The sequence below is a fragment of the Coenobita brevimanus genome, chromosome 15 (assembly GCF_032717465.1).
Source record: "Coenobita brevimanus isolate Jiangsu-jjx chromosome 15, ASM3271746v2, whole genome shotgun sequence".
In the NCBI taxonomy this organism is placed as follows: domain Eukaryota; kingdom Metazoa; phylum Arthropoda; class Malacostraca; order Decapoda; family Coenobitidae; genus Coenobita; species Coenobita brevimanus.
In genome coordinates this window covers 8341704-8363637 of record NC_136968.1, presented here as the reverse complement: position 1 = coordinate 8363637, position 21934 = coordinate 8341704, and positions in this window count along the sequence as shown.

The following is a 21934-nucleotide window of genomic DNA, read 5'->3' as shown; positions in this document are numbered from 1 at the left end:
TTACTGCTGCTATTGCTGCTGTTGTTGCTACTGCTGTTGCCTCTGCTGCTGCTGGAGCTGTTGCTTTTGTTATTACTGCTGCTGTTGCTGCTACTGTTACTGCTGTAGCCACTGTTGTTGCTGCTGTTGCTTCAGTTGTTGCTGCTGCTGTTGCTGCTGCTATTGCTGCTGCTGTTCCCGCAATTGTTGATATCATTGCTGCTATTGATGCTGCTATTGCTGGTGTTGCTGCTGCTATTGTTGTTACTGCTGTTGGTCTTACTGCTGTTGCTGCTGCTAGTGTTGCTGCTATGGCTATTGTTGCTGCTGCTGCTATATTTTTCTGCTGTTGCACTTGCTTCTGCTGCTGCTGTTGGTACTACAGGTGGTACTGCTGTTGCTACTGCTGTTATTGTTGTTGCTGCTGTTACTGCTGTTTTTGATACTGCTAATGTTTGTGCTTTTGCTGCTGCTGCTGCCACAACTGCTGCTTCTGATATTGCTGCTGCTGATGATGATGATGATATTTACTGTTGTTTCTGTAGCAGCTGCTGCTGCTGCTCTTATTGCTGTTACTGCTGCTGCTGCTGTTGTTCCTGCTGCAGTTGCTACAGACACTGTTGCTATACCTGCTGCTGCAGCTGCTGATTCTGCTGCCACATCTTCTACAGCTGCTGGTGGTGCTGGTACATCTGGTGATGGTGATGGTGCTTCTCCTACTGTTGCTACTGCTACTGCTTCTGTTCCTGCTACTGTTGGTTCTTTTGCTGCTACTGTTGTTGTTGCTGCTGTTGTTAACTTCGCTCCTGCTGCTACTTTTCCTTCTGCTCCTGCAGCTGATATTGTTGTCGCTGCATCTGCTTTTGCTTCTGCTACTGCTGCTGCTGCAGCAGTTACTGCTGTTGCTATTGTTACTGCTACTGCTGCTCTTACTGCTGCTGCTGCTGTTAATTCTGCTGCTGCTATTTCTGCTTCTGCCACTGTTCGTGCTTCTGTTGCTGTAGCTGTTACTGCTGCTGCCTTTGCTGCTGGTGTTGTTGCTACTGGTGTTGTTGCTACTGTTGTTGTTGCTGCTGCTGTTGCTGTGATTGATGTGATTGCCATTGCTGCTACTGTTTTTACAGCTGCTGCTGTTTCTGTGGTTGATGTGGTTGTTGTTGCTGCTACTGTTGTTGTACTGCTGCCGTTGGTTTTGCTATTACTGCTGCTGCTACTGTTGCTGTTGCCATTGTATCTGCTACTGTTGCTGCTGCTCTTGTTGATACTGGTGTTGCTACTGTTGTTGCTGTTATTGTTTTTGCTACTACTACTGTTGTTGTTGATGCTGTGGCTGCTTTTGCTACTTCTGATGCTGCTGTTGCTGCTGTAGTTGTTTTTCCTGCTGTTGATGCTGATGTTGATCATCTTGCTGTTGCTGTTGCTGGTGGTGCTGTAGCTGCTGTTGGTGTTGTCTTTGCTGTCGTTGTTGTTGTTTCGGTTGCTGTTGCTGTTTCTGCTGTTGGTTTCGCTGTTGCTGGTGGTGTTTTTGCTCTTGTTGCTGCTATTGTTGTTGCTGCTGCTGATGTTGGTGTTGCTGTTACTGCCCTTCTCCTCTACCTCCTACCTCCCTCATTCACTCCTCCTTACCCACATCTTCGAACCACTGCCTCCTCATACCTTTAGCCTCTACTCCCTTGCCTCTTCCTTACTGCAGCCTCTTTGGAAAAAACGGAATAAGTTGATGCAGACAGGGTCCTTCCCTCTTACCATCTTTCTCCCTTCCAAACTGTAACCTTTTTGAAAAAAAAAAGTCAAATCAAGCAGACAGATCCAAGCGAAGCCTCTTCATATGTCCACAATTGTTCACTCGTGTTCAGCTGGGATGAACAATTTATGTGAGATGAATGTTGTGGGGGGGGGAGGTTGTGGAGATGCTGTTTTGTTGAAGCTATCACTTGGGTATATAAATACTTGTGTAGTGTAATGTTGGAAGGAAGAAAAATTTTGTGTTGCGATGGTGAGTTCCTAGTATTAGTACCTTTATATAAGTGGAGATTGGCATAGAGGTACATTCACCGTAGAAAGTAGGGCGCATCTCACAAATCCAAGGAAAACCGAATCTTGAATATGAAGGACAATAAATGCGTATTTTGTTGTCCCTACAGATGATGCTCGATCATGAGTTAAAGCCGAATGCAAAGGAGATAATGGACTGAAGGGGGGAGGGATAATAAGGGATACTAGGAAATACGAAAAAAAAAAAAAATAGCAGAAGACCAAACAGTTTCCTTACCGCCAAGAACCAGTATCAATTACTGCCTAGATGACAACTTACAACAGTCGCTGGGGATGCCCATCATCCACTCATTCAACGTAGTGGTACTCTGTTTAGAGCAGCTCTATTCTGAGTGACAAGCATATGCTGCGTGGTAATCTTATAACAAACCAACATCAACACGTGTTCCCCACGTGTCAGCAAGTAGGTTGGCGAAGGGCTAGTGTCCCTCGCAGGATAACAACAGACTAAAAATACGAACAAGAAGCCTCGGATCAGGACAGACCAACAGGTGACAACCAAAGACCATACAAAGAACATAGTACAGATTGCAACATGGAATGTAAGAGTGCGAATGATGAGGTGAAAAAGAGAGCGATTGTTCAGGTGCTTGAGGGTACAAAAGTGGACATATGTGGATTAAATGAAACTAAATGGACAGGTCAGAGTGTGAGAGAGAGTGAGTATGGATTAGGGCTGATTGAGATGTCAGTGAGAATGGAAAAATGCACATTTAGATTTCGGCTCAACTTTTTTCTTATGTAAAACTGCATGGTAAACACGAATCTGAGGCTTATTTTGAAACTCATAGTTTTCTAGCTTTCCAAAATTGCAAGTGAAAATTTCATGTTTTTCACATTTTTTCCCAATTAATGAACTTGATAACAAATACTTGTAGATATGCTAACATGCACCTTTTCTGAATCGTCTCATCAAGACAAATCGCTCGAGACAAAATTTAAGCCTGTAGGATGCATACCGTAAGTTATGATCATTTCAGAACTACATATATGAAACATTTTCAGCCAGACTATGGATAAAATGCACATGCCATCTGAAATACTTGAAGATGAGCCTCTGATGCAGGTTAGGTTTTAAAGGATCTTGGACAGCTTTGGTCTTTCTAATGAGCAGGGACACGATGAATGTCAATGAAAAACCACATATATCTCATAATGAATGCTCGTATGTGTACAGGAAATTGTGAAGTGCATAAAAACCTTACTTCCAGGGCTATGGTGGTGAATTATTCTTTTGAAATTCACTGAATGTGTCTCCGAAAAGGCATTGGTAGAATTCATTTATTCAGAAAAAATCTGCATGTCTTATCTTACAACTAACAAGTGGTGGTATTACTCCAGTTCGGCTTTGAAAGCCTTCTTTAACATTAACTTTGGGAGGTATTTTCTGTGTTACTGGGTATGTCAGACGAAACCATCTTGATAAAATCCATGATAATACTGCATGATTTGTATTTCAGATGGCCACCTCAGAGGGCTCTAAGGCTAAGCCAAAGACCAGGAAACAGACTGGCAGCAAGTTATGTGATTTTGTTGGGAAAGGGAAAGGCTTTGACCTGAGCGAAGTACCAACTTTGAGAGGTGTGATCCAGAGAGGGACTCTAATCAAGGAGAAACTAATGATTGAAGCAAGACATCAGTTTGAGAAAGATTGTAAGAGAGCTCGTTCCTCTCATTGTGGCCCAGTGGCAGAGATCTAATGCTAAGTTCTGCCCCCCAGTAATAATCCAGAAGAGTCTTGTGACCAAGGTTGTGAGGTTGTGGAAGAGGGTGGGGACGTGGCCTGCGGGAGGGCGAACAAGGCAGAAAGGAGAAGGTGGTGGACCTGCTGAAAAAGCTGCTGGACATCAACACCTGCCACTACACCATCATCCTGTGCCAGGAGCCTGGGTCTGGCTGCCGTGGTAAGGAGGAGTGCCAGGCAAGGGAGCACATCAAGTGCTCCTGTCCCCAGGCAAGCATAGAGCTGAGGTGGCTGTATGGTCAGAGAGCTAAGAAGGGGGAGAGGTCTGACATGATGATGGGAAGTGATGACAAGGAGGAGTCTGAACGCCAACATAAAGCAGGCAAGAGGAAATCTGCTGAGAAGGAGGCAGAGTTGAAGAAAAGGAGGAAGAAGGAAGAGAAGGAGAGCAAGTTTCAGGAGCAGGAGGAGCAGGTGAAGCTCTTCATGGCTGAAGGAGGGCTGAAGGAGGTGTTCATACCTCCCGCCAGTGAGGTAAGGAGGAGCAGAAGGAAGCCACCAGGCTTGTGGATGTCCTCCTGCAGCAGAGGCTGGGGCCGGGAACCTTCCTGATGGTAAGGTACCTGAACAGGCCAGGGCCCAGGAGGAATACCATGCCTGTGCTGAACACTGCTAGGGCCAGCCTCAGGAGTGGTGTGTCCCCTACAGCAGCTGCTTCTATAGCTACTGAATTCCTCAAAGACCTCATTGCTGCTGGGCATCTGGTACCAGAGATGTCCTACCTGGCCTGCGAACACAACAAGCTGGACAGGGCCAGGAAGGCGGCCATGGCAGGGGCCAGGGAGCATGACCCCGAGAAGCACGTAGGGACCAAGATCATGGACATGAGTTATGATGGTAGGAGAGATGTGCACACCAGGGCCATGGTAGCAGGTAGCTTTGGAAAACTGAGGATGAAGATAATAACAGATGAGCAAGAGACTGTCACTGAGGAGCCCAATGGCAGATACCTTGCTCACTTTGTGCCCGAGGTTCCTATTCATCTTGAAAAGCCAGATCTGAAAGTTGCTCAGGCCTTGTATGAAATTCTGGAGCATCACAACTCCATAGACTATCTCCAGTTCCTACTAGGTGATTCCACAAACCAAAATACGCGGTGGAATGGTGGGACCCATGCCCACCACGAGAAACTTCTTAGGAAGAAATTATTCTGGGGAGATTGCAGCATCCATACAAACAAACTTCCTCTCTGGCACCTTATCGCAATCATTGATGGCTCCACAATCAGACAAGGGGTTTATGGGGCCTGTCTCCTCCCTCCTCTCCAAGGTGAATGAAAGGGAGTACAACCCCAGCTTCAGGGGAATGCCAGGTGGTGAGGACCTCTTCAACATACCTGAGGAGGTGTTGGAGCACATGACCACGGACCAGAGGTAGCACTACAAGCTGGTGCAGGCTGTGAAGCTGGTAGTCTCTCATCTCCCCTGCACGAGATGCTGTGTGGATCATTCTGCCACACTGGGCAGAGGATCATATTCCAGTGGACCAGGAAGCATGGCCTGACTGGCCCCAACTTCAAGGTGTTGGAGATTTTGGTCAAGTTCTGCCTGGAATGGTACTTCAACCTCTACTTTGACATGAAGGTGAAGCACCTGATTGTGGAAGCTCCCTACCACATCCTCACCAGTCTCAGGATACTGAAGACTCAGACTAAGAGGGTCCATGACGCAGTCACCTTCTTCATCAGGACAGGGGCCCGGTATTCTCATCCTGAGTGTATCCTCTCCAGTGTGTCAAGCTGACTCCAAGGATCGAAAATTTGAGGTCGACCAGATCCTGAGGCTCACAGGCGAGAGTGAGTATGGTGACATCAGTGTCCGACCAAGAGACACTCCAAAGCTGAACCTCTTGGCAACCAGCCTGACCAACCTCATCACCTGGCAGCCAGGGTAGGTGGATGAGCGAGTCTTCACCTGCTCTCTGTCCGGGGCAGAGATCCAGGGTGTCCTCAGAAAACCCTAAGATGCTTCCAAGTTCTCCTGCCACACCCAGTCCACTGAGCGGAGTGTGAAGCTGGTCACAGAGGCAGTGGCTACTGTGTGCAGGCAGGAGGCCAGGGACGACTACATAAGGGTCAGGCTCCAGCACATTGGCTTCACCACTAACAAACGCATCCTGGTCACCTTCTAAGTCCTCTCCACATTAACATTTGTCATGGTTATTACAGTTTAAATAAAGTGGTTCTCTTTGGGAAGGCTTCTTTCTATACACAGGGAAGCATAAATGTACAAATGTTGGATTTTGAAAAGAAAGGAGTGTACAAAAAAAAAAAAAAAAACTTCATTAAACAAAATGTTTTTAGAATGTAATTTTACAATAGAAAAAGGTGAGCCAGAATTAAAAATTGCATTTTTGATTTCTCGATCAGCCCTAGTATGGATCGAGTATATGCACTGGAGTAGGAGAGATCAAGAGAGCAAAAGGGGGTGTATGTATTGTTGTCTGTGAGATGGAAAGAGAATGTAAGTGAGTATGGATCAATTGGTTCAAAGATTGTGTGGGCAAGAGTGAAAGTGGGAATACAAATGTGGGCAATTGTGTGTGTGTATGTGCCAATGCAAGATCTTAAAAGAAGAATTCTATGGTAAATGTGGAAGCATGCTTGGAAAACTTTAAGAGGAATGAGAGTGATTTTTATTGGAGATATTAATGGAAAAATAGTGAGTGTTAAAGTGGATGGAGCAGTTGGTAAGTGGGGCGTGTCTGCATAGGTGGATGAGAATGGCAGTGCCCTAGTGGACAATTGTGCGGGGAGGGATTGGTGGTAGACAATACCCTCTTTAGGAACAAAATTTTCCACAGGTATATGTGGCAAGTGATGGTAAGGTTGGGTGGTGAACTGAATGAACGGAAAGCATTGATTAATTTTATGTGTGTGAATGACAAAATGGGAAGGTATGCAATGGATGCAAATGCATACGGTGGTTGCGGAAGTGGACTTTCTGACCACCATTTGGTGGTGCTGAGAGTTCAGGTTCAAGTGCAATGGAGGAATAGAAGGAGGGAAGGACAGGATGAAGTAGTCCATACAAGGAGGATAGAAAGTTTACAAGAGGATGAAAAAAAGGAAGAATATAAGAGACACGAGGAGAAGCGATTCGGTAAATACTCGTATGACTTGGAGCAGATGGAGGAGGTGGATGGTGTGTGCAAGATTTTCACACAAGAAATCTGTACAGCATGTGAGGAGGTGTATGGGCTGAATAGAAGACGAAAGGGGGTGTAGAGAACTGCTTGGAGGAATGAAGAGGTGAGGCAACATGCGGTACAAAAGACGAAATAGTGAATGGGAAGCAGAGGCATAGAGGAAGCTTAGAGATGGAAGAGAGAGTTATGTGTAGAGGAAGAGAGAGAGGTGAAAAGATTAATAAGAGCGAGAGAGTATGACGAGAATGGAGGAGGAATTTGGAAGGAATTTGAGTGTAAAGTGGAGGGAATATAAGAAATTGTTCTGAAAGGAGGTAAAGAGAGATGAAGAGGGCGATAAAGAAGTTAGCAGGGGAGTGAAAGATAAAAATGGTACATTGATAGTGGAGAGTAGAGAAAAAGCAAGCAGATGGAGAGAATACTGTAAGGAACTGTTAAACATAAAGAATGAAAATAATGCGAGTATAAGTGGCTGGGGAATGACTGTGAGAAGAAGGGTAGTGAGAAGGGAGGAGGAAATCCATAGGATGGAAGCAACGAAAGCAATGGAGAATGTCAAAATGGGAAAGCCCCAGAAATTCATGGCGTGTGTGGTGAAACGCTGAAGCATGAGGGATAGATAGTGGCAGAGAGGATATGGAAGATGTGCAGCTTGGCCTGGGAGGAAGGTAGAGTCCTGGAGGATTGGAAGTCAGATATAATTATTCCCCTGTACAATGGAAAAGGGGAAAAAAGAAGTGTGTGCTAACCATATGGGCATTTGTCTTCTTAGTGTAATAGGCAAAGTATATGGGAGGATACTGACAGAGTTAGGGGAATAACAGAGGAATTAGTTAGAGAACAGGGAGGTTTTAGGAAGGGAAGAGTTTCCATAGATCAAAATATTCATCATTAGGTTTTTGGTGGGAAAGTTTCTAGAGAAGGGAAAAAACTTGTATCCGGCCTTCATGGATCTGGAGAAAGCATATTACAGAGGGGATAGACAAGGAACGTGGAAATATTAAGAATATGTGGAGTAAATCCGAAGATGCTGAATGACGTGAGGAGTATTTTTGTGGGTGCTAAGGATGCAGTACGTGTGGATAGTGAACTGCGTGAATTTTCTTTTATCTGAATGTTCGATTGAGACAGATATGTGTCATGTATCCATGTTTGTTCAGTCTGTATATGGATGAGGTTATAAAAGAGTTACAAAGTAGAGCAGTGAATGTTGTAGCAGCCCTATTGAGAAAGGGCAGTTTTTTTAAAACTTCCTGTATTGCTGTTTGCAGATGATACTGTATTATGTGAGGACGAAGGGGAATTGCAGGGCTTCGCGAATGAGTTTGGGAGAGTTTGTAAGAAACAGAATCTAAAGGTGAGTGTTGGGAGGAGTAAAGTTATGGTCGTTGAGAGAAATGAAGTCACTGAATGTACAGCGAGGATAGATGATGAGGAAATGAAAAATGTGAGTGCATTTACATTAAGTTCTTGGGTAGTGAGATGGGTAAGGATGGAAGTTTGGAGGATGAAATGCTTAAAAGAGTCCAACAGGGAAGGAAGTTGCTGGTTCTTTGAAAGCAGTGATAAGAAATAGAGAACTGAGCATGAAAATAAACAGTCGCTGTATGGTAGTACTGTAATACCAACTTTAACGTATGAAAGTGATGCTTGGACCTTTCTGGAATGACACAAGTTCACAGTGAGGGCAGTGGAAGTAAGTTATTTGGGAGGAGCATGTGGAGTTAAGTGGAGAGACTGACAAATGAGGAAGTGAAAGAGTGTTATAGTGTGGATGTGGATGAGATAGGAAGCTTTAGAAATACATTGGAGAGGTTCGGCCATGTGTAGAGGACGGAGAGCGAGTGACTAACGAGGAAAGTGTATGATAGTGAGGCACAGTTGGCGAGAGGGAAGGGGCCGAGGATGAGATGGAGGGATAGAGTGTAGAGGTGTATAAGAGAGAGAGATGTGAGCTGGAGAGGGAGAAGTGAAGTGGCAGGAGACAGGGCAACATGGAGGCGATTTGTTTGTGGCCACCCCTTACGGGATCAAGGCGTCTGGCAATAGATAGATAGGTGGTTTTAAGGTAGAGTGGATGTAGTCAGAAGCACAGAAATAAACACCAAGATGCTAATCACGTGACTTTCCGTGGAAAATGAGTCTGACATAATGGGCTTGCAGCTTGGATTGGCACAGACCATAGGCATGTTAACAGCCTGTATACAATAAGTTTATCTATAGATCTCTTAAAATACTTTTTATATACTTTGATATACTGTAAACCGTTAGTGTCCTTTATCTTTTTTTTTTTTGGTCAAGTTGATAATTCTCTGAGTTTTTTGTATTTAAAATATTGAATACTTTCATTAGTAGTACAGTATAACCTCAATATAACGGACTTCAATAGACCGGAATTTGCTTTTATCAGAATTGAGGAGCTACTGGATTAAATTCTTATATATCAGAAAAAGTTCAATTATGCCAGAAGCAATCCGCACTGCCTGACCACTTCACCTCTGTTCACCACAATAAGGTAAAAAAAAAAAGACATGTTTATCAGTGTACAGTACAGTATTATTCTATACATTTTACCATTTGACTATTGCAGTGATTGTATAATACAGTACAGTACTGCAATGGTACTCAAAACAATTTGATAACCATTGGTGCTGTCCGGACTAATGTCTGATATATCGGTAAAGTCGCGGTTAGCAGGGGGAAGTCTGGATGTCGCTTTTATCGGAATTTCGCTTTTTTCAGAACGGCTTGAGTCCCAATTAGTCCGTTTAAGTGAGGTTTTACTATAATAATATTGAATACTTCCATTAATATTGAATACTTACGTACATAATATTGTGGTAGCACATGATGCACAAAGAACTTGTACATATTTATTTCTAGTTCTTTCTACTTTTCTCTAATACCATAAACATTGTGCTGTATCTCTTTGTGATTATGAAATGCTGATAGCTCTAAAGCCATCATAAGTCCTTCTTAATCCCCTAGGATATTCCTTTCAGTCCCCTGCAGAATTGTGGTTTAGTTTGAACTTGAATATCACTTGGAAAGTGGCATATATAATAGACCTGTAGATAAGAAAACCAACCAATAGAACGACTGCGCAATAAAATGGCTCTCATAAAGTTCCACTGAAATTTGTTTCTTGGCTTTTAGGACTCACCAGTGTTTAAGCCTATCTAATTTTACAAACATGCATCTTCTGCAAGACTACTTCAGAATTTGGCTAATGCTCATTGGATTTAACAGGAATTCGGTTAGGCTTTTAGTGCAGTGTCAGTGGTTGCGGTATGACTTTTAGAGAGAATACTGCTATGAGATTCTGCCTAAACTTGCAGCAATTCTTATTCAGCTTCTCAAATCGGGCAGTCTGGCACTAATGTGCATGGAAATGAAGCTTCGAGCCTTAAATCCACGTAGAAAGGCCGTGGACAGCACACGGTTGTGCCTACATAACTTAGGTAGTGGTTGTTGAGAAGTGTCGCAAAAATTTTTGGTAATCCTTAGGCCCTGTTCACACGAGGCGCTTTTAAATGCGGCGTCTACCGCCAGGGAAATGCGACGGTAGACGCCGTGTTTCCTTGGCGGAAATACAGTCAGTCATATTAAAACCTCGAACCGCTGAACAAACATGCGCTAGGAAGAGAAATGTGGGATCGAACATTTGTACCAGCAGTTGAGAAAAAAGGACGGTAGGATGTGTACAGTCCAATACACTACCACCGTCTTTGTTAACGCACGTTAGGAAATGCGCGTTTGAAAATGTCTCATATGAACAGGGCCTTAAGGAGACAAGACCACCTCCTAAAAAAAAAAAAAAAAAAAAAAAAAACTTCCTTTATACTCATTCAGTGACTGTTAAAGTGTAAAAAAGTGTTTTTTCGAGTATGAAGAGGATCCATCAAGAGACGTGGAAAGTATGATTACATACTTGATGACTTAGGTTAGGATGAGTTTGTTCCGGTTAGTATAAAATTGGTGAGAGTAACATAAAATAAGGTAGATAAAGTTAGGACAAATTAGGTTGGGTTAGGTAAATTTAGGTTAGGTATGAATATAAAGGCATTGGAAAGGGTAACTTTGCACTAAAATGGCATTCTAGGAAGGCGTGCGTCTCTCTTCACACACAGGTAAGGATAAGTTTGGTTAGGTTAGCATAAAATTGGTTAGATTACAAAAAAAGTTACGTAAGAGATCAATTTGTTACAAAAATTTAATTAGATTTGGATAAACAGACACTGATAAAGGGAATATCGCTCAAAAACGGCGTTCTAAGATGACGTCTGTCTCTCTTTGCGCACCACATGATAGTTAACGTCTGTAAACATTTCTGAAATGCTTTTTAAACCACTTTTAAAAGAAAAGAAAATACCGAAACTTAAAACAGAATAGGAAAATATTTGAAGAATCCCATGAAGAGGTAAAGAATAAATTACAAAAAAAGACTGCAAAATAGGATGGTTCAAGGTCTCCTTCAAAATTACCCCGAATATTTTCTAAGAGGCCTAACTGCATTTTTTCTACGCAAAAAAAAAAAAGGTATTTTGGCATAACATAGTGTCAGCGTCAAACATGGCTAACAGCAAATTGTGAAAATGCCAAGAACAGGCGTTTTTAGAGTCGCAGAATATTTACAGTATACGACTATAGCTCTATCTAATATGACGACGATATTTGTGGTGCGTGTTGTAAGGAAAGTCACGTGATTAGCATTCTGTGTGATTATTTCGCTGGTCAGGAGGAGCAGAGTTACCTGGGTATATTATGCGTACTGATCACAAGCGTGAATCGCGTGAGAAATAAACCATAATGTTATTCAGTGATTGGATAAACCTGAAGAGCAATTATCCTTAGAGACAAGAAATTTTTAATCATTTTTTTTCTGGAATTTTAATGTCACTAAAATGATTATTGGCTCACTCTTGGTCCCACCTTCGTTTCCTAATACTGAGCCTCTTGCGTCGCCTTCGTCAGGTAATATACAATAAAAATAAACCATATCTGTACTCTAGGATGTATGGTGTTAAACGAGAGAGACATGTAAACGTAAGATTTACAAAACAAGATTGTAATTGTCCCATTAAGCTGCATATTCTAACGTCATACTGACTTGGAAACAAATACACACAAACACACATTCTTATAAAGAAAACTCAGAGGTCCACATAAGCATAAGCACACACAAAAAATACAAAACAAACAGTCACAAACACATGCACACAAAAAGACACAAGCTTTAATACGAGCACAAACACACTCACAAACACAAAAGATGCATAAGAACACCCACAAGCACTAAAAAACAAACAATAATCAACAAGTGTGTGTGTGTGTGTGTGAGTGTGTGTGTGTGTGTGTGAGAGAGAGAGAGAGAGAGAGAGAGAGAGAGAGAGAGTATGACTGCGAGTGTAGGTGCCACTTTGGGTGCGAGTCCCAGTGCCAAAATGAAATCGAGAGCCACAGTGTGAGTCATAGTGTTTGTTTTTAGTGCAAGTGTGAGAGCGAGTGCAAGTGAGTATGTGAGAGTAAGAGTGTATGAGAGTGAGAGTATATGAAAGTGCATGTGCGAGAGTGAGGACTTATGAGTGTGCGAGTGTATGAAAGTGAATGAGATAAACAGTGTTAGAGAGTGTGTGAAGGTAAGCGAGACTGATAGTCAGTGAGTGAGAATGTGTGATAGGAGTGAGAATGAGATATCGTGTGTAAGAGTCAATGAAAGTGAGATATCGTGTGAGAGAGTCAATGAGAGTGAGAATGGGTTAGAGTGAGGCTGGGTAAATGAGAGTGTGAGACTTACTGTGAGAGAGTGAGTGACAGACAATGGGAGGTAAAGTGCGTTAGAGTTAGACTGTGTGAGTGAAAGCGAGTGAGACTACGAGTGTGCAGATGAGAGTGTGTGAGAGGGAGACTGTGTTAGGGTACGGAGGAGTGAGTGAGCGTGTGATAATGTTGAGTGTGAGAGAGTGAGTGAGGGTGAGTAATGATGTATGTGAGTGAGTCTGTTCTTACCTAATTGTTCTTGCCTAATTGTATCTTTACAGGAATGAGTCAAGCTCGTACTGTCCCGTGTCTTAAACCATATTTATCGTACATATCCTTAAATTTGTGAATTGTTTTGGCACACACTATTTCATTCGGTAGTGCATTCCATTGATCAATTGCTCTGTTTGGGAAACTGAATTTCCTTACGTCTTTATCACCTCTCCTCTTATGCAGTTTTTTGCAGTGTCCTCTTGCTGATGCTTCTCCATATGTTAAGTAACTTTTTATGTCTATTTTCTCCTTCCCTGATATGCACTTTTATAGCATTATCATGTCACGTCTTTTCCTTCAATCCTGTAGTGTTGGTAGATTCAGTTTATTTAGTCTTTCTTCGTAGCTTAGGTCCCTTAAGCTTGGTATCCATCTTGTAGCGGCCCTTTGAACTTTTTCAATCTTGTCTATGTGCTTTTTGAGATGAGGACTCCAGACTACTGATGCATATTCCAGGGTTGGTCTAATGAATGATGTTATTATCCTCCTTAGCATGTCTTCATTTATGTATGTGAATGCTATTCTCATATTTGCAAGCAGTGTATACATGTTTCGTACCTTCTCGCTGATGTGGTCAACCGGAGATAGTCTGTTATTGATAATCACACCTAGGTCTTTCTCTCTTTCTGATGTGTATAGGGTTTTATTTCCTAACTTATAATCCCAATCAGGTCTTTTTCCACTTTTACCAAACTTGATTACATGACACTTGTCCACATTGAATTCCATTTGCCATGTACTACTCCATTCATGAAGTTTAATTCTTCTTGTAGCTCTTTACAAGAGTCTGTGCTAGTAATTCTCCTTTGTATTTTTGCATCATCTGCAAACATATTCAGATAGCTCTCATTTCCAGTGTTACTGTTTATATCATTTATATACACTAAAAACATGATTGGTGCCAGCACTGAACCCTGTGGTACTCCACTAGTCACTTCTTTCCATGATGAGTAGTTTCCTCTTAGTACTGTTCTCATTTCTCTTTTTATGAGAAAATCTTGCATCCAACAAAACAGTTTGCCTCGAATTCGTCCTTGATGGTACAGTTTCCATAAAAGTCTTTGGTGTGGTACTGTGTCAAAAGCTTTCTTGAAATCTAAATAGATACTGTCCACCCATCCTTCCCTTTCCTGTAATGTGTTTGTTACTCTGTCATAGTAGCTCAACAGATTATTAACACATGATTTTCCTTTTCTGAAACCAAACTGTCTTTCTGTTATCATACTGTGTTCTTCTAGATGATTTACCCAAGCTTTTCTTATAAGCTTTTCTAATACCTTGCTTACAACACTGGTCAGTGATACTGGTCGGCAGTTGAGTGGATTTTGTCTATTTCCTTTCTTGAATAAGGGGACAATATTTGCTTTTTTTTTTTTTTTTTTTCCCAAATATCAGGTAGTTTACCTTGCCTCAAGGATTTCTTGAAAATTAAAAATAATGGTTTACTTAACTCCTTTGCACATTCTCGTAATACCCAACATAAAATTTCATCAGGACCACTTGCTTTTCCTGTCTAATCTACTTAACTCCTCCTGTATTACTTTTCTGCTATTTGTATATCTGGTAGTATGTGTGGACATGCATGTTCCACATAGTCCCTCTCAAAAAATTTTTTCTTCTGTAAAAACTAATTGGAAATTCTTATTTAGTGCTTCACAAATATCTTTCTCTTGTGTATAAGTGATTCCCTCATCCGTAATGGATTGTATTATATCTTTTACTTTGGTTTTGCTTCTGATATAGCTGTAAAACAGCTTTGGTTGATCACTACTTTTATTTATTACATCCTCCTCAAACTGTTTTTCGGCTTCCCTCCTTATTCTTGTATAATCGTTTCTTGCCTGTTTGTAATTATTATACGCCCTTTCACTGTTGTGTCTTCTGTATCTATTCCACAACAAATCTCTTCTTTCTTTTGATTTTTTACATTCTGTATTGAACCATTTCTGTATTTTCTTATCTGCTTCTTTGTGCTGTGGGATGTACTTCTGGACTCCTATTTCATAAAATTCACAGAATTTTTTATATACAGCATTTAAATCTTGTCCTCTAAGCTCATTTTCCCAAACAACTTCTAAGAAATACTTCTTTAGGTCTTGATAATTTCCCTTTTTATAGTTTAGGCTCTTTTTGTAACTGTCATTGCTGTTTACTATGTCATATGCTATCCTGAAGTTATAATTTAGTACTGCATGATCGCTTTTGCCGACTGGAGGGTGATATATTAAACTGTCAATATCATTTTCTTGCCCAGTATATATTAGATCTAGCACTGAAGGTACATCAAGTCCTCTTTTTCTGGTGGTTTCCCTCACATGTTGCGTTAGGAAAAACTCTTGCACGAGATCCAGGAGCTTTTGGTCCCAACAGCTTTCTTGGCTAATTATATCTAGAGTATTCCAATTTATATTTGTATTGAAATCCCCAGTTAGTATAATTCTTTCCGATTTCTCTTCCATTTTATATAGTAATAATCTTAAACTCTGAATTGTACTCTCTGCCAGGTCCTCATGTTCGTCTCTTTCCCATGTGTTTGATCTGGGTGGCATGTACAATTTGGCTACAATTACTTTACCTTCAGATGTGTTGATCTCTACTGCAATCAGTTCTACTTGTGATGGTATATCTAGTTTTATTTCATTGACTTTTAGATTTTTCTTAGTTAATATTATAATTCCTCCTCCTTTTTTTTAATTTCCGTCTCTTCTCCATATATTGTATTCCTCTAAGTTTAGTATGTCATTGGATATCCTTGGTGTTAATTTTGTTTCAGTTAGGCATATTATTTGTGGTTCATTTTCTCTGACATAATCATTCATCTCTAGTAATTTAGATACCATTCCATCCACATTTGAGTACATCAACTTTATCATCTTGTTTTTATACTTGTCACGATATGGTTCTACTACCTTCCTCCTTTTTATTCCATCCTGTTTGTGTACCACTTTCGTACCTGCAATCCTATTACTTTGTAAAACAAAAAATTCTTCTTCTCCTCTTCTGATGTTCCCTCATTTTTTGTTTTTGCTTCCTCCCTTTTCTCTTTCAGTAATTCCAGTTCCTCTTGTGTTAGGCATCTTTTTATCAATACATTTTTGAACTCCTCTTTTTCCATAAGATTCTTTGCATTTTTTAGTATCTCTTCCACAATGTTTACACTCTGGAAAGTCACCTTTAGAGGTCTTGTCTTGCTTTTCTCGTATTTCCCTAACCTTTTGTGGTCCTCTATGTCTTTACTACAGATTTCCTCTGATACTTCTTTCAGTAAGCTCATTACATTTGCCATCTCCTTTTTGTCTCTTGTGATCTTGTTTTTTACTTCTTCCTCTTCTATACCAGTGATTACTATAGATTCGTTTATATCTACTGAATCTCTGACTAACTTTGGATTGTTTTGGATTATTCTTTTCACCTCCTTTTTAATGCTTTTTTCCTCCACTCTTGTTTCTAAGTCTTTCTTTACTTTCGCCATTTCAGCATACGTGGTTTCCACATCATTTTTGTAGCTTTGCACAGCTTCATTCACCTGTGTTATCTTCTCCTCAATATCATTGCTCTGATCTATAAGACTGCTTACTTGCCTAATTGTCTCTGTGTCATTTTTGAACTCTTCCATAACACTCTCGTGATTGACTACTGTACTTGCCATTTCACTCATTTTCTTCCTAAGTGTACTCAGTTCCACTGTTAGTTCACTGATGGTTGTCTTTCTTATTGGCCTCCCTTCCTAGTTTTTCTATTTCTTCCTTTTGCAAGTGCATCTGCTTCTTTATTTCATCAATTTCATTTTTGAAAGCCATTTCTAGTTTGTGTACACGTTCAACCAGTCTATTGTGAGTCTCCACTTCAACCAGTTCTTGGTAGAAATCATCATTTTGCTTTTTACCTTTATCCCTTTTCTTTTCCAAATTTGGTTTACTAAAGTATGTATCCATTTTGCAATACTAAAAGAACAGAGTATGTACTTAAAGAGTATGTACACTTTCCCCGTGATGCTGTAGTCTAAACAAACCTCAGCTGACTCAGTGCATTTTTTCCTCTTGGTTCCCTTTTCTGTTTGAACAAGTCTTGTTTAAACTTATTTTTTTCCTTTTAATAATGAAAAATCATTTAGTATAATCTGGTACAGAGCTTGACTCATACAAAGATACTAATTTAGGTAATGCCACTGGCCGTGTTGGTTTGGTGCGGAGCGCCGATGTCGGACGTCTGCCTCGATTGACTCCCTCTGTGTGTGTGTGTGATTATGTGCATGTAGAAACGTGAGAGTGTGTGAATGAATGAGAGAGAGAGAGAGAGAGAGAGAGAGAGAGAGAGAGAATGTGTGTGTGTGTGTGTGTGTGTGTGTGTGTGTGTGTGTGTGTATGTATCTATGTATGTCTGTATGTGTGACTGCATGTCAGTGTGTGCATTTTTTTATGCAATGAAGAAAAAACCAAAGGCCTCCAAGAAATTACAAAAGCAAGATAACAGAGAGCCAAATTCATGATCCAATCATATTGAGATGCCTGGACACACTGCATTTGAAAAACAGTAGATCGTAGAAGGTAGGAAAAATCGACAGAGAGAGACAGTTCCAGAGCTGACCTGTTGCACACATGAAGAACTGGGAGTAGCGGTTGACTCTTGAATTAGAGAGTTGGACAGAAAAGGAGAGTTTGTTTGCTAGACGTGTGCTACGTGCCCGCCATAGTGGTGGAGGGATGCAAACAGATAGTTCAGAGGAGCACTGACTACTGAAGTAGCAATAAAAAAGAGATAAAGATGCTACAGTGCGGCGAAGAGACTGGGGTTGAAGGGAGCCAATAAGTGGAGAAAAGTTAATGAGACAAAGAGACTTTGACTCCACCTTGTTGATCAAAGCTGTGTGGGGGGAGCCTCCCCACACATGAGAGGTGTACTCTACAAAGGGGCGAATAAAACCCGTGTATAAAGTCAACAACTTTGTGGGGGTAAAAAAGGTACAGAGTTGGTTTAGCACACCCAGCCCCCTGAGAGCAAATTTTACAAGGGAGGTAGTATATTCTTTCCAAGATAAATTCCACGAGAATGAAACCTCAGTTATGATTAAAGATAACGCAGGATTGAGCTGGATATTGTTAAAATTGGAGGGTCCTCTTGTGGAAGATTTTGTTGGGTTGATTGATGAAGGAACTGAGTTTCTGATGCATTAAAAACAACAAAGTTATTTTTACCCCAAGCAGATATATGAGCCAAGTCAGAGATTAGGTGTGCCATACCCTCATCCCTTCTTTGTTGAAACAACTGCTGAGATGGTTGCTATGAGATGCAAATGGAAAGGTGGAGGGTGGAGTCATCAGTGTATGAGTGAATAGGGTTAGATGTACAGCTTAGATGGTCATTAATGAATAAAAGGAAGAGAGTTGGTGATACTCGTAGGACAGAGCCCTGAGGAACACCACCATTGATTGCTCTAGGTGAAGAACGGAGGCCGTCTATACAACCAGAAAAGAATGTAGAGATCAAGGCACAGATAGAAGAACAGAACCGTAAGAGGGCAGTTTGGAAATTAAAGATTTATGCTACACTCAATCAAAAGCCTTTGAGATGTCAAGTACAATGGCAAAGCTTTCGCCAAAGTTCGGAATGGAGAATAACCGGGAGCCTGAGAGGTAGGTGAGAAGATCACCAGTGGAGGATCTCTGGCGGAACCCATACTGATGATCAGAAAGAAGGTATAGGAAAGATGATTAAAATTTTTGTGTTGAGAATTGACTCAAAAACTTTTGAAAGATAGGATGTTAAAGCAATTGGGCGATAATTAAAGGGCTGGGAATGGTCACAACTCTTTGAGACAGGCTGAATGAAAGCAAACTTCAAGGAAGAACGAAAGATGGAAGTTCATGGACAGAGATGAAAAAGTTTTCCTAGGCAGTGTGTAAGTACAAAAGCACAGTTCTTGTGGACAATAGAAGGGACCTCATCAGGCCCATATGTCACGAGTTGGGGCAATTTTCTATCTAAATAAACTCGTGACATTGAACTTTGTGGGAAACCGCGAATTCTAGTGAATTCCTTAAGTATCACTCAGTCAACTGCCACGTATTCACCTGATCGGGAGTGTTTTCAGAACATTTTTCACTGTTTCATAAGTGATCGTCCTTGTGAGCGACATTAGCGTTTTCACTGAGTGATTTATTATGGGCGTGTTTCGCTCACTCTCTTTTCGTTAGCCGTTACCAGTTGGCGGCTGGCCTCAGTCCTTGCCTCGCTTGTTTGAATTCAGTTAGGATTGAAGCGCCGTGAGACCAAGTCGTTCTTCAGTGGGTTCCTGAAATCTCCACCTAGCGTGAGCCAGCAAGAGGTTTAGCGTGTGTGGCAGCGTCCTTCCTCAGCAATGACGCCCAGTTCATCCTGCTTAGCCTACTTTTCTGACCAGTATTTTTCTTTCGTTTTTCCTAGGCTTAAGAGTTTAGCTTTTGAGTGAGCGAGTGAGTGTGTTCTCCTTATTTTGAATTGATTTTGAAACATGTAACTTAAATTTAACTCATTGTAATAAAAAAAATTTCAGTTCTTTTCTTTGAGCTTAATGTAATGTAAACTCGTGTTTTATTTCTCCACATTAAGCTTATTTCACTTATAGCTCCTAGTTTGCATAAACGCTTTGCATTGTTCATAAGTTGTACTTAGGCCAGTCCTTTTGTATTAAGCTTAAAATCTGATGTGCAACCAGGAGTTAATGCACCAGCAAGTACCTGTTTATCATTAATAGCATTAGATATTGATTGTCAGGGGTGGAGTCACTTTCTCCAGAGGCTAACAGTACCAATAAACAGGACATGTGAGTAATTAGTCTCTGCTGTGTACTGTTGAGAAAGTTTATAAATTCTCGTCTTTAGAGAATCGGCGAAGTGAGCCGGATAAAGTAATCGGCGAAGTGAGCCGGTATAAAGTAACCAATGCTTGACTTTCACAAGTCAATTCTTTGTCCCTGTTCTCAAGTATTATTAAATATTATTCTTTAATATTGTATATACCCCAAAACCCTGTGACATCTGGCGACCTCATTCCAGGATATTAACTCCTAGCTCTAAAGTTTTTCACGAGATAATACTCACTCACTCATACTTAGGTATGTATCAATAAAGTCTATCGGCATTATCTTACTGGTGATTATTAATTCATTTTTATCAATTTTAAGTAATAGTTTTCAGAGTCAGTGTTTTGTTTAATTTTCTTTCTTTACCAGTCTAACTACATAAAACTGGTCACCACTAACCTGTGCCTATATTCTTTATTCTTGATTATTGGCATCTTTCTCTGCAAAATAGCAGTCAATGCTTAGTCTCTAGTTCACTTAGATTGACTTAGCATCATGTCTACCAGCATCTATGTACAGGAAGCTAAAGATATGGGGCTTATAGACCCCAAAGAAGTAAAGGATTACATCCTCTCTTGGTTTCATTACCAGCAGCAACGTGAGAATGATGCTCGTGAAGAGCGTCGAATTCAGCGTGAGGAACGTGAAAAAGAGTGCAAATACGAGTGAGAACAGCGCAAACACGAGCAAAAACAACGCAAACTTGAGTTACAACAACGAGAGAGAGAACGCGAACACGAGTTACAACTACATGAGAGAGAACGTGAATACGAGTGTGAACAACGAGACAGAGAACGAGGACACGAACGTGCCAAGCGAGAAACACGCGAAAAACATGAACTTGAAATGTTGAAGCTCAAGCGAGATTCCTTGGCTTCAGACTTATCTGGTGCAGCTGGCCCAAGCTCCACAAGCGCTATCCCTGCACATATTATGGCGACCCCACGCATCAAGCTTCCTCCATACAAGGAAGGCGAGCGAATCGAGCCATACATAGCTTGTTTTGAAGACATGGCTCAACTTTACCAGCTGGATGAGGCAGCTAAGTGGCTTCAGTTTCTTATCCTGTTTGAGGGCCCTGCCCCCGATATTCTCCACAGAATTCGTGGAGATAATCTCACGTATGAGATGATGAAGGCCACACTCGTTAAAGCGTACGGTCTCCCAGTTGACGACGCCAAGAGTCAGTTCATGAGGGCGCTCTTACAGGAAAAAGAGACTGCCGTTCAGTTTCTTGACCGGCTTACTGCTTACTTAGATGAGTGGATGGAGAAAGATGAAATTCCTTCCACGCGAGAGGGTATAATCGACCTTATGCTGTGCACGCAGCTAGAAAAGTCGTGGCCTACGAACTTATGACTCAGCTTAAGATCTGCCAGGTAAAGGCTGCCAACCAAATGGTGGAGAAGGCTGATGCATTCTTCTCTGCATACTGGTATCAAACTCGTAAGCAGCATACCCGGAACAGGAAGGCTGATTAATCTGGGAAACCATCTCAGACTGAACCCCAGCAACAAGCCCGTTCTCAGAATAATGGCCAAGGTCCAAAACCGCAGAAGAAGGACCAGGGGCAAAACGCTGAGAAACCTGAGTGGAAGTGATACGACAAGCAGAACCATAACCAGCAGCAGTACCGGTATTTCAAGCAGCAGCAGGGCAAGGACAAACCACGTAACCCTCAGTCAGGACAATTGACTTTAGTGTATCAGAGGCAGGATGCAAATGCAGCCCTCATGCCACAACAAGCGTACAGTGGTGCCAACCCCACCAGTACAGGTACTTCACAGTTCACTAGTTCCCCAGCAACAGCGAACCCTCCTCCACAGGAGGTCAATGCTCTAGCTCCTCAAATGGTGAGCACGACCCCTCAGGTATCCAGTTCTCAGGGCACCACATTGGCTGGATCGTTTGTTCCGCAGTCTCACCAATGACTGGCTGCTACCTCCTCAGACCCTTCCACCAGTAACACTGCCTTTCTTGTTCAGCCAGGGTTTGTGGGAGGTGTTTCTGTAAATGTGCTGAGAGATAATGGTTCAACAGGTTGCTCTGTTGAGCAAAGTTTAGTTCAGCCCGACGAGTACACGGGTATCCAAGTTAGACTTATTGATGGGTCAGTGAGATTGTTCCCCAAGGCA